We start from the raw sequence: 13,306 nt of genomic DNA, 5'->3' as shown, positions 1-13,306 counted from the left end.
TATTCCTAGGAGTGGGATTACTGGGTCAAATGGGAGTTCCATTTTCAGTTTTTTGAGGAAACTCCATACTGTTCTCCACAGTGGCTGCACCAGTCTGCATTCCCACCAGCAGTGCACGAGGGTTCCTTTTTCTCCGCATCCTTGCCAACACTTGTCGTTTGTTGATTTGTTGATGATAGCCATTCTGACAGGTGTGAGATGGTATCGCATTGTCGTTTTGATTTGCATCTCTCGGATAATAAGTGACTTTGAGCATGTTTTCATGTGTCTCTTGGCCTTCCTTCTGTCTTCTTTCGAAAAGATTCTATTTAGGTCCGTTGCCCATTTTTTTTATTAGATCATTTATCTTCCTTTTATTAAGTTGTATAAGCTGCCTGTAGATGTTGGAAATTAAACCTTTATCAGTGATACCATTTGCAAATATGTTCTCCCATACAGTGGGGTTTCTTGTTGTTTTGTTGATGGTTTCTTTTGCTGTGCAAAAGCTTTTTATTTTGATGTAGTCCCATTTGTTTATTTTCTCTTTGGCTTCCATTGCCCTAGGGGCAGTATCACTGAAAAAGTTCTTTTGGCATATGTCTGAGATTTTGCTGCCTGTGGATTCCTCTAGTATTTTTATGGTTTCCCGTCTTATATTTAAGTCCTGTATCCATTTTGAGTTTATTTTTGTGTATGGTGTAAGTTGGTGATCTAGTTTCATTTTTTTGCATGTATCTGTCCAATTTTCCCAGCACCATTTATTGAAGAGACTGTCTTGACTCCATTGTATGCTCATGCCTCCTTTGTCAAATATTAATTGCGCATATTGGTTTGGGATGATATCTGGATTCTCTATTCTATTCCATTGATCTATATGTCTGTTCTTGTGCCAGTACCAGGCTGTTTTGAGGACAGTGGCTTTGTAATACAGCTTGAAATCTGGTATTGAGATCCCTCCTACTTTATTCTTCTTTCTCAGGATTGCTGTGGCTATTCGGGGTCTTTTTTTATTCCAGATGAATTTTTGGAGAGTTCTTTCTAGGTCTATGAAATATGCTGTTGGTATTTTAATGGGGAGTGCATTGAATCTATAGATTGCTTTGGGTAGTATGGACATTTTGATGATGTTGATTCTACCAATCCATGAACATGGTATGTTCTTCCATCTGTTTACATCTTCCTCTATCTCTTTTTTCAGTGTCCTGTAGTTTTCCGCATATAGGTCTTTTACCTCCTTGGTTAGGTTTATTCCTAAGTATCTTAATTTTTTTGGTGCGATGGAAAATGGGATTGCTTTTTTAGTCTCTCTTTCTGTAAGTTCACTGTTGGTGTATAGAAATGCCATAGATTTCTTGGCGTTAATTTTGTATCCTGCTACCTTGCCGAATTCATTTATTAAGTCTGTTAGTTTTTTGATAGAGTCTTTCAGGTTTTTTATGTACAATATCATGTCATCTGCAAATAAGGACAGCTTTACTTCTTCTTTTCCAATTTGGATGCCTTTTATTTCTTCTTCTTGTCTAATTGCAATGGCTAATACTTCCAGTACTATGTCAAACAGGAGTGGTGAGAGTGGGCATCCTTGTCTTGTTCCTGTTCTTAGGGGAAATGGTTTTAGTTTTTGCCCATTGAGTATGATGTTAGCTGTGGGTTTATCATATATAGCTTTTAGTATGTTGAGGTATGATCCTTCTATTCCCACCTTGTTGAGAGTTTTTATCAAGAAAGGGTGTTGGATTTTGTCAAATGCTTTTTCTGCATCAATTGATATGACTATGTGATTTTTATCTTTCAATTTGTTTATGTGATGTATCACATTTATTGATTTTCGGATATTGAACCATCCTTGCATTCCTGGGATAAACCCTACTTGGTCATGGTGTATGATCTTTCTGATGTACTGCTGGATCTGATTTGCTAGAATTTTGTTGAGGATTTTGGCATCTACATTCATGAGGGATATTGGCCTGTAATTCTCTTTCATTGTGTTGTCTTTATCTGGTTTTGGTATTAGGGTGATGCTGGCTTCATAGAAGGAGCTTGGAAGTGTTCCTTCCTCTTGAATTTTTTGGAATAGTCTGAGGAGGATAGGTTTTAGTTCTTCCTTGAATGTTTGGTAAAACTCTCCTGTGAAGCCATCTGGCCCCGGGCTTTTGTTTGCCGGAAGCTCTTTGATGACTGCTTCAATTTCTTCCATAGTTACTGGCATATTGAGCTGTTTAGATTCTTCCTGATTGAGTTTTGGAAGGTTATATTTTTCTAGGAATATGTCCATTTCCTCCAGGTTGTCCAGTTTGTTGGAATAGAGTTGTTCGTAGTATTTTTTAACAATCCTTTGTATTTCGGCGGGATCTGTTGTTATTTCACCTCTTTCATTTCTGATTTTGTTTATTTGGGTCCTCTCTCTTTGCTTCTTGGTGAGCCTGGCTAGAGGTTCATCAATCTTGTTTATCCTTTCAAAGAACCAGCTCTTGGTTTTGTTGATCTTTTGTATTGTTTCTTTGGTCTCTATGTCATTTATCTGTGCTCTGATCTTTATTATTTCCTTCCTTCTGCTTACACTGGGCTTTTCTTGTTGCTCTTTTTCTAACTCTTTGAGTTGTTGGGTTAGGTAATTTATTACCCCTGTTTCTTGTTTTTTGCAGTAGGCTTGTAGAGCTATGAACTTCCCTCTCAAGACTGCTTTCGCTGTGTCCCATAGATTTTGGATTGTAGTGTTTTCATTGTCATTTGTTGTCATGATGTTTTTTATTTCTTCTTTGATCTCTCTGGTAACCCAGTCATGGTTTAATAGCATGCTGTTTAGTCTCCATGTGTTTGATTTCTTTGGGTTGTTTTTATTGTAGTTGATTTCCAGTTTTATGCCACTGTGGTCTGAGAAGATGCTTGATATGATTTCTATCTTCTTGAATTTGAAGAGACTTTGCCTATGTCCCAACATATGGTCTATCTTTGAAAATGACCCATGTGCACTTGAGAAGAATGTATATTCTGTGGCTTTGGGGTGAAATGTTCTGAAGATGTCAATTAATTCCATCTGGTCTAGTGAGTCATTTAGGATTGATGTTTCTTTGCTGATTTTTTGTTTAGAGGATTTGTCCAATGGTGATAGTGGGGTATTAAAGTCTCCTACTATGATTGTATTGCTGTCAATCTCTCCCTTGATATCCTCCAGGAGTTTTTTTATGTATTTGGGTGCTCCTGTATTGGGTGCATATATGTTTACCAGAGTTATTTCTTCTTGTTGGATTGCTCCCTTTAGTATTATGAAGTGGCCTTCCTTATCTCTTGTTATGTCCTTCAGTTTGAGATCTAATTTGTCAGATATAAGTATTGCTACCCCAGCTTTTTTTTCAGTTCCATTTGCCTGGAAAACCTTTTTCCATCCCTTCACCCTCAGTCTGTGTGCGTCTTTTTTTCTGAGGTGGGTTTCTTGTAGACAGCAGATATATGGGTCATGTTTTCTTATCCAATCCATTACCCTATGTCTTTTGATTGGGGCATTTAATCCATTTACATTTAAAGTTATTATTGATAGGTACTTATTTGTCGCCATTCCTATTCTTTACACCTGTGTTCCTTCTTCGCTTCCTATTTCTTTTTTTTTTACAGCAGACCCTTTAGCATTTCTTGCATTGCTGGTTTGGTGGTAATAAATTCCCTTAGTCCTTTTTTGTCTGTGAAGCTCCTGATTTCACCTTCAATTTTGATTGACAGCCTTGCTGGGTACAGTATTCTTGGATTCAGACCCTTCCTTTGCATGACTTTGTATATTTCATTCCATTCCCTTCTGGCCTGATGTGTTTCTGTTGAGAAATCAGTTGCTAGTCTGATGGGGGTTCCTTTGTATGTAACTTTCTGTCTCTCTCTGGCCGCTTTTAAGATTCTTACTTTGTCGTTGGTGTTTGCCAATTTAATTATAATGTGCCTTGGCGTTGGTCTTTTGGGGTTCATTTTGCTTGGGACTCTGTGAGCTTCTTGGATTTGTGTGGGTTTTTTCTTCTCTATATCAGGGAAATTTTCTGTCATTATTTCTTCAAATAGGTTTTCTATTCCTTGCTCAGCTTCCTTTCCTTCTGGAACCCCTATTATGCGGATGTTGTTTTGTTTTGTGTTGTCCCAAAGTTCCCTTAGGCTCTCCTCCTGCCTTTTAATTTTTTTTTCTAGAAGTTGCTCTACTTGGGTATTTTTTCCCATCTTGTCTTCTAGCTCACTGATGCGGTCCTCTGCTTCTTCTAGTCTACTCTTGATGCTTTCTATTGAGTTCTTTACAGCAGCGATGTCATTTTTCATTTCTTCTTGGTTCTTCTTCATTTCCTCTTGGTTCTTGCTCATATTGTCGAATTTGTCTTCCATTCTTTTCAGCCACCTTATGACCATTTCTCTGAATTCTTTTTCTGGAAGGTTGCTTGCTTCCATTTCGTTTACTTCCTTTTCTGGTGATGCCTGCTTTTCTTTCATATGCGGGCTGTGTCTTTGTCTCCCCATGGTCTCTCTTCTCTGGGTGTCTGGTTATGTAGTTCTCTCTCTCCTGCGTCGATTTAAAGGCACAAAATGCAGCACTACCAGGTACAACACACAAGGCACTGAACAGAAATGTATTCACGATATTAATAACCTCCAATAAAAGTGACCACCAGAGAAAGGCAAATTAGGGGATAGTAGAGAAAGAAGAAGAGGAAAAAGAAAGAAAGAAGAAGAAGAAAAAAAGGGGTGTCAAAATGAAATTGGGAAAAGGGAAAAAAAGAAGAAAAAAAGTAAGAGAGACAAGAAAGAGACTAAGAGAGAAAGGGAAACAGACTATATATATTGGGGATAAAACTCCAATAGAACAATCACTTATCCCAGCAAATGCCAGCAACAAGTACCTGGGGATTAATACAAACTACAACACCAACTAATATTGAGTGAGGCAAGGGAAAACAGAAGCACTAAACAAACAAAAAAATAAACAAAAGAAGAATAAGCAAAACAATCTCACAAAAAAGCATAAAAATTCGATATAATCTACATTCAAGCGAACAACAACAAAAGGACAGAGAGAAAAACAATTTTTTGGATAGTTAAGACAGCGAAGAGAGAGGTGTGTATGGACTTGGAGCAGGGGATTGGAGATTAGATATATAAGTAGGGTGAAATTTTAAAAGGGGGTAAACAGAAAGAATAGGGAAAATCTAAAGCAGGAAAGGGGTAAGATAAACAGGACACTGAAAAGGGAAAAGTGAGGAAGAGAGTGATGGCATAAAGGTAGATTTGAGATAGAGTAAAATGATGCTAAAGGAAAGATAAAAATAGAATGTAGAACATTAATCCCAAAACAAAGTGAAGAGAAAATAAAATGACACTTAAAAAAAAAAAAAAAGATAAAATAGCAGTAGTAATAATACGGATTGAAAATAAAAATGTAATAATTAAAAAGGTAAAATCAAGTGAGGAAAAAAATTAGTTTCTTGAGTAAAAGATGCAAAAAATGAAAATAAAAAAATAAAAAATAAAAATAAAATGTGGAGTAGTGAAGGTCATTCACTTCCTCTGTTGTTCTGTTTGGCACGCCTGTTTCTCAGTCCGGACAGTATTGCAGTTCCCTGCGTTCCACTGCTCTTCAGTGATGTAAGCCAGTCCTGATTTTAAGCAGGCGGTGTGTCTTAATTCGTATTCCTTTATTTTTGATTACACAAGAGTCAATTTGTGATTCAGCCCCTGTGTGGCAGTGTTTCTGGATTGACTTCCGGGTTTATCTATGGCCTCTCTAGGGAGTGTTAGAGCCTTCTTTCCCTGTGGCACTCACTACCGGTTTGTGGGAGTGGGCTGCCTCAGAGCTGGCTCTCCGATGGTCGCTCCCCGCTCCGATCCCCAGTTCCCAGAAAAACAACTTTCCCCTGCAGTCTCCCAGGGTGTCCCCAACTGGGTGAACCTATGAATTGGGCTTAGTAATCAGAAGCAAGAATTTCAAGAGGAAAAAGCCCAAGTGTGCGCACTCCGTGGCTGCGCGTAAGTCTAGCACACCCCTGAAATTCTTAGGGTGTCCCTGCACTTCAGATCAAAATGGGTTGCTTTTTAGAGAGCCCTTCTGTTAGCAGCTCTGAGGACCCCCTTCCACATTCACAGATCACGCCAGCCCCAGCAGCCACCGATTTTTCTAGGCACAGACTTCCCTGGTCCTCCAGCTCCCGCAAAACGCGCGTTCCTCTCTCGCGCTGGGACCAGAGACCTCACCTTATCCTAGGCGAAATCTGACCTTTCCCTGGTGGAGTGTAGAGCTCCTCTGAACCCGTATGTTTGCGCCAATTGGGGAGCGTTGTTCTGGGGCTCGCAGCTGTTCCGTGGGTGCCGCAGTTGTGGATTCTCAGGCTTCCGATAAGCTCCACTTTCCGGTTCCAGATGGCGGCGACTCCGTGTCCAAGCCCGCAGCTCCGGGAGGGGACCCAGCCGCAGTGGGAGCTGCCAGGTCAGGGGAACCCCGTCTAGCAGTCTCCCACCTTCTTCTGGAGTTCAGCTGTCCCCCAACTTGCCAACAAACACTCCTAGTGCGACCCTCAGCTGTTCTTTCTTTCTGCTCCGGGACAAGGCTCGGAACACGTCTGTCTATTCCGCCGCCATTTTTCTCCCCCGACACTGCATTCATTTTAGAGCATGACTTCACTCACTCTTTCTCCATATATATATATATATATATATATATATATATATATATATATATATATTAATCTTCCTTCTCTGATATTTTAGGAGTGAGTCCCAGTTCCTCGCGTCAAAATGTTGATTGCTGATCTTTGATCTCTCTATCTTTCTTAGTCTCTTTAGCCAGTATTAGGCTTTCAAGATCCTCCCCCCTGCATCCCACTCAGTTGCTAAGGCTACAGGATCTTGGAGTAATACCGGTTAAAAAAGAGACCAATTACTTGGCAAAATGTTAGGTAGTGTTATAAGCAGGACTGTACGAGACTTTCACAAAAACTCTCTCCCTATTCCAAATCTCTTCCCAAGACATTTCCTTGACTGCCCAAGTGAACATCATGAGGAGATTCTGGATAATTTCATTTGTGGCCTCCACTCCATGTCCCAAGAGGTCCTGCCCATCCTCAGGTGGGGTAGAAGGAGAGGTTTCCAATACAGACTTGATTGGTGGCTCTATTCATGCAAATAAACAATGGCCTTGACATCCCCATTCCAAACCTCTTGGATTTTATATGCCTGAAAGGAAAAACACCTGTCTTTCCTCTTTCCCACCATTGATCTTGTCCATTGAAGGCTATACCAGAATCCAATATCAGCAGGTAAGTTATTAATCAGGTGAATTTTAACAAGATGATCTAGAGAAGGGAGAAAAGAAAGGTTATATATATATATACCTTTTCCAATGAGAAAGGCAGGATGTTTGAACTTCCCTGTCCAAATTAACTGACAATTTTATTTTATTGCTAATCCTCTTGTAGGATTAATGTACCTCCTCTGTGCATTTAAAAGTTTACCTTAACCAACTGTAAGTTCCCATGGATAGGAATTGTCTTTAATGTCTTTGTCCAAGCTGCCATTACTTCTCATTTAGATTATTGCAACACACTCCTAAATAGTCTCCCTACTTCCACACCTGTTCCTGTAATATATTCTTCTTATAGTAACCAGAGTGATTATACACACACACAAATCACATCAAGTTACTCCCTTGTTTAAAACTGTCCAGTGGCTTCCTCTGACCCTTAGAATAAAACGGAAGCTCTTTATCAGGGCTTACAAGGCTGATCTCTACACTCCTGTTTCTATTTTCTCCTCTTTTTACTTATTAAATTTCTAAAGTCCCACCCCAGGGCCTTTGTACTAGCTGCTCTCTCTTCTTGGAATGCTCTTCCTGATTTTTGTGTAGCTGGTTTCTTGTCATTCAGATCTCAGATAAAATTTCTTCATTCAGTGCTTCACTCTCCATCATTCCACTCCATTATCATTTATCTGAAAAAGCACTCATCACTATCTGACCTTTTTCTTTGATTCCTTCTCCTTTTGCTTGTCTTGTAACCTCCTCAAACCCCTCTCCATCCCCCTCCCCCCTCCCCCCCTCCCCCTGACCCCCAATGTAAGCTCCTTGAGAGCAGAGCTCTTACCTATGTCCTTGCTTAACACCCAGTACATAGCTTGGCATGTAGGAAGTGGTCAGTAAATATTTGTGGAATGAATGGATGGATTATGTCACATCCCCTCCACTCTAGATTGGAGGCCAGATTGTCTTGGGAGTAAAGAATGCTTTTGCATTTGCTGTTGTTTGAATAAACTATTGCAAATGGGATGTGAGGGTGGGATCACTGACTTGCAGAGATAGTGGCTCCTGGGGTTGCTAGCATTCAGCCTGTCACTCCCCAGTGAAACTTATTCCCTCCCAGTCAAGTCAAAGCTATTAATCTCAGAATGTGGCTCAAGTTCCACCCCCCAGAGGCAGCTGTGATTAACTTCCTGAGCCTTGGAAAGGTTTTCTGAGCTAAACCAGAGCAATCAACACTTGTAAATAGTAGTTAACTAGGAGAAAAGATAAAATTACATGTGTCACCCTGTTTTCTATCATATGCATTTTGAGATTCAAAGGGATTGTATTAAAACAAAGATCCCAGTGTTCTCATTTGTACCTGTCTTCAAAAGGACAAAGAAAAAGCTTTTTTTGTTGTTGTTGTTTCTTTGTTTTGTTAATCCTCACCTGGGGATATTTTTCTATTGATTTTTAGAGAGAGTGGAAGGGAGGGAGAGACACAGAGAGAAACACTGATGTGAGAGATACACATTGGTTGGTTGCCTCTGGCACACACCCCAGTTAAATCAAGCCTGCACAGAACCAGGGACCCTTCAGTCCATGGGCTGACGCTCTACCCACTGAGCCAAATTGGCTAGGGCAATAAAAAGCTTTTAAGTAAAGTAGGGCTGTGGGTACCTCTCTTTATATACTAAGGCCAGGGATGTTTGAAGAGCAAAATAACCATGTCAGTGAGAACCATTTCTCACCTGTCAACTATACCCAGGGAGGCATTTGACAGAAGCCAGTGCACTTACTCTCATAGCAATTTGGGGGTAGACAGTGCCAGCCCTATTTTGTAGATGCACGTAAACTAAAGTCAGTCTGGAAGTATCACACAGTGAAGTCATTCACTTTTTCATTCACTCATTCACTCATTCAAGAAAGATTTACTAGACATCTGTGTGCAGCAGAGGCTGTGCTAGAGGCTGTACATTCAACAATGAACAAAACAGATGCATCCCTCCCTGTTCTTGTGGAGCTCACTTAGAGTTCTCAGTAAGGAGGACAAGCATTCAACAAATAGACGTGCAAATAAATATTTAATTATTGCAGCAGAGCAAAGGCTGCGAAGGGGAAGCATGGGGTGCTATGACATTGAGTTTTGACATAAAGAGTGAGGAGGAGCTGGGAAGCAGCTCCACTTCTGGGGGGAGGTATGTGTGATGAGCCTGGGCCAGGAAGAGGCTTGGTGTGATCCAGAGTTGGAGCAACACCACGTGGCTGGATGGTGGAGAGCCTAGGGGATAAGGACGGTTGGTGGTGGGGCACCAGACCGTGAGGGGTATATGGAATACTAGAGGCCCAGTGCATGAAATTCGTGCACTGGTAGGGTCCCTAGCGGCTGCCAGCTGCTGGCCAGGTATTCCCTCCCTTCCCCCAGCTACCTGCCACTACTGCCGCAGGCTAGGGCTTCCCTTCCTTCCCCAAGCCATCCCTGCCCCCTGGTCGAACTCCCGGATGACCTCCAGGGGACAATTTGCATACTATACTTTTATTATATAGGATATTTTGAATTTTATTCTGCAGGTAACTAGAAGTCAAGAGGGGAATGTCTGAGGCTATGCTTCCTTAGGAAACTAGAAATAGGGTAGGTCCCCAAAGCTCTCAGAATGTTCCCTAACACATTTTCTTAGGGAAATGAGTTTAAACTGGGGTTACTTTGGAGGAATGTAATTAATCTCCCTATTGGCTGGAACAGAGCTTTCTAACTCCTGGGTTCACCTGAGGTGGAGATTCTGGCAATCCTACCTTAGACAGCCCTCAATAGCTAAAGATGATGACTGCTATAAAGCTCAAAGGAGATCCACTCATACAATGGAATACTGTGCAGCCACTACAATAACGAAGAAAGGAATTTAAGGGATGAACAAAGATGCTGTGATCATATTTGATTAAAAGGTAGTACACATTGGGTGATCCAATGTTTTAAAATGCTGTTTAAAAATATCCATGTTTTGGAAAAATGACAATTCTGGTAGATTTATCAAAATGGTGGTTCTGGGAAGTGAGATTCCAGGTACATTTTTGAATCTCATCTTAATTTTGAGGGTCGATATTACCAGTCTTAATTTCTAGTCTCTGCAGTTCAGAGGTAACACAGTTAAGTCATTCATTCATTCATTTATCCAAGAAAAATCTATTAGGTGTCTTCTAGGCTCTGCTAGACACTACATTTTCAATGACAAGTGTAGCAGATGCCTTTAAAAATAATTCTGAATTATTTAAGACATATTACAAAAGTATTTTAAAAAGTATAACAAAATCCATATATCCAATATTTAGCCAAAGAAATAATAAAACTTTAGCAATACAATTGAAGGTCTATTCCTTTGTCCTTTGCTATTACACTCCACCCCTGCCCCTTAGGGGCAAACACTACTGTCATGTGGGTGTTTATTATGCTCATGCAATTCTCGTATTATGCTAATTTTTATCTTCTTTTTGCATGCTCACTTATTTGAAATGTCCTGCCGTGAACACATCTTTTCAAGAAGAATATAAAATGGGAAAAAGTTATTATTTTTAAAAACCCATTGGAGATGAAGGGGATCAGGCCTAAAAAAAAGCCAGTTCCCTCTGGTGCTTGCAGTCAATGGCCTTCCTTTGTCCTGGTGGGTGCTTTCACCCCTGCTGCTCCAGCTGTCCCTCCTAGCCCCCTCCCACGATTTGGATAACTGTTAGTCCTATAGGACTCCTTCGGAGGTCCTCTTGTTTCCTAAAAATATTAAAAGGATGGTGTTTGTTGATGAATGGAGCTGGGACTGTCAGGCTCCCGATGGGGATGTGTCCTTGATCTCTTGCTACTGGTGGACACCCATGGTCTTCTAGACAACCCTGACCAAGGGCAAAGGAGGGAGGGAAGGCATTGGAATGTGTTTCCAACACAAAAGCCAAAACAGAGTGGAACTTTACCTTGCAATTTTTATGATGTACGTCTTAGTCAACTTCTGTGTTTGCAAAGACAAAGGGAATTAATATTTAATATAGGCACAGTGGAAAGAGAGGGAAACATCCATTCTCTGTGGTATTTTTGAATCTTCCATCTCCTTAAAATAGCCTTTAAACTTGGTTATGAGCGATACGTTGTCCTGTTCTGTTTCTCACGGATGTAAGGTAAGAAGTGTTTTATCTTTGAACTCAGATAGACCCGGGCTTGCCATCCAGCTTTGCCATTTATGTGTTATGACCCTGAGCTTTAGTTTCCTCTTCTGAAAATAGGATAATAATACCGACCTCACATGGGTTCTATGAGGATTCAGAGAGATAAGTAGGTGTATGAGATTTTAATAAAAACACATTAGAAACCCTATGAACCCAAATGGACAGTTGCCAATAAGTCCCCCAAGGGATAGAGATGGGGCGGCTATCTGTGTCATCGGAAGGGTAAAGCAATCCCTTTCATTCAGATAGACTAGTGGAGAGAGAAGAGGGGAGTCTGAAATTTTAAGGCTTCTATCTGTTCTTCTGTGCTGCTTTGAGGCTGTCTCAGAACATTTGACATGTGATTTCAACAGAGATATTTTTGTGTTTACCAATATGAAGATAAGTCCAAGGTAAATTGCTCTGCAAAATATGAAAGGGCCTGAGGGTGAGATAATGCTACGGGGAAGACAGAGCTGATCAACAAGGCATAAGGCACCCAGCCAAGGAGAGGAGAGCAGAGCTGAATGCTAATCCCAGTCCTCCACCTTCCCCTAGGGGCTTAATCACAAGGAACAACAACAGCCTGTAATTATTGGAATCGAGAGTCTAGGTCAGTGGTTAGCAAACTCATTAGTCAACAGAGCGGCAGGCAAACCAGTTTGCCGACCACTGCCCTAGGGCATCTGTGTTTCTCCATTCCAGCCTTACTTATTCCCTGGACACACACACACACACACACACACACACACACCCCTCCCATCCTTTGCCCCACTGCTAGCAGTTCTCCTGAACACGATTGGAATTTGATATGCTCTGTACTTGCTGATTCCTCTGTCTAGGGAGGGCTCATCACTCCCTCTCTGGCCTCCCTCTGTCATTTCCATCATCCTCAAGCCCAACTCAATGCCAGCTGCCCTCTGAAGCTTCCCAGGCTCCTGCGCTGAGGCTGCTCTTCCCCCGGGTGGCCCAGCATGTGCATGGCCTTGCACACACACCTCTCCCGTGTTGACCTCTCACTTCCTGGCTTCACTTATCTATGCCTTGGTTCCTTTCCCACAGCATGCTGTGGGCTTCCCCAGGGGCAGAGACAAGTCTCATTCATTTTTGGATTGTTAGTGACTAGCATGGGGCCCAGGACATAGGGTTTGTGGAATGAACTCACTCATTCATTCAACAGATATTTATTGAGCATCTACTCTGTGCCAGGCACAGTGGTAGGGGTTGCAGTATTATGGTGAGCAGAGACAAAAATCCTTGTCCAACTGACCTTACATTCTGGTGGCCAGGTGGAAGACAAACAAAATGAATGGGTTAAATTACTTGGTATGTTAGAAGATAGTGCTATAGGATAATGAATTGTTGTAAGGGAGATTGGGAGAGCCAGTAATATGCACTACAAGTTAAAACAGGGTGGTCAGGGAAGGCCTCACGAAAAAGATAATTTTGAACAAAGACTGGAAGCAAGTGAGGGAAGGAGCCATGTGGATATGTGAATTCCCATCAGAGGGAACAGCCAGTACAAAAGCCCTGAGGCAGAAGCAGGCCCTGCATGTCTGAGAAACAACGAGGGGACCAGTGTGGCTGTGAGAGAGTGAACAAGGGTGAGTCTAGTAGAGGAGGTCTGAGGGGCCATAGAGGGTAGGGACAGGAGCAAGAAGGCAAAGCTTCTGGAAGACCCGGTAGGCTATTTGGTGGGTGTAGACTTTTAGCCTGAGTGAACTGGGAGGGCCCTGGAAGCTTCTGAGGAGAGACACTGTCCCATGTGACCTCTGGAGGGTTTCTGGGTTACCTGAAAAAGACAAAGATAGAATCAATCCACATGCTCTGGAGAGATTTCTCTCTCAGAAGCTCAGAAACAGAGAGCAGGTAGAGGTTGTGATTTCCGTTGATGCTCATCTTTCCAGA

The sequence above is a fragment of the Plecotus auritus genome (genome assembly GCF_963455305.1).
Source record: "Plecotus auritus genome assembly, chromosome: 7".
In the NCBI taxonomy this organism is placed as follows: Eukaryota; Metazoa; Chordata; class Mammalia; order Chiroptera; family Vespertilionidae; genus Plecotus; species Plecotus auritus.
Note: the sequence above shows the minus strand (reverse complement) of the source record.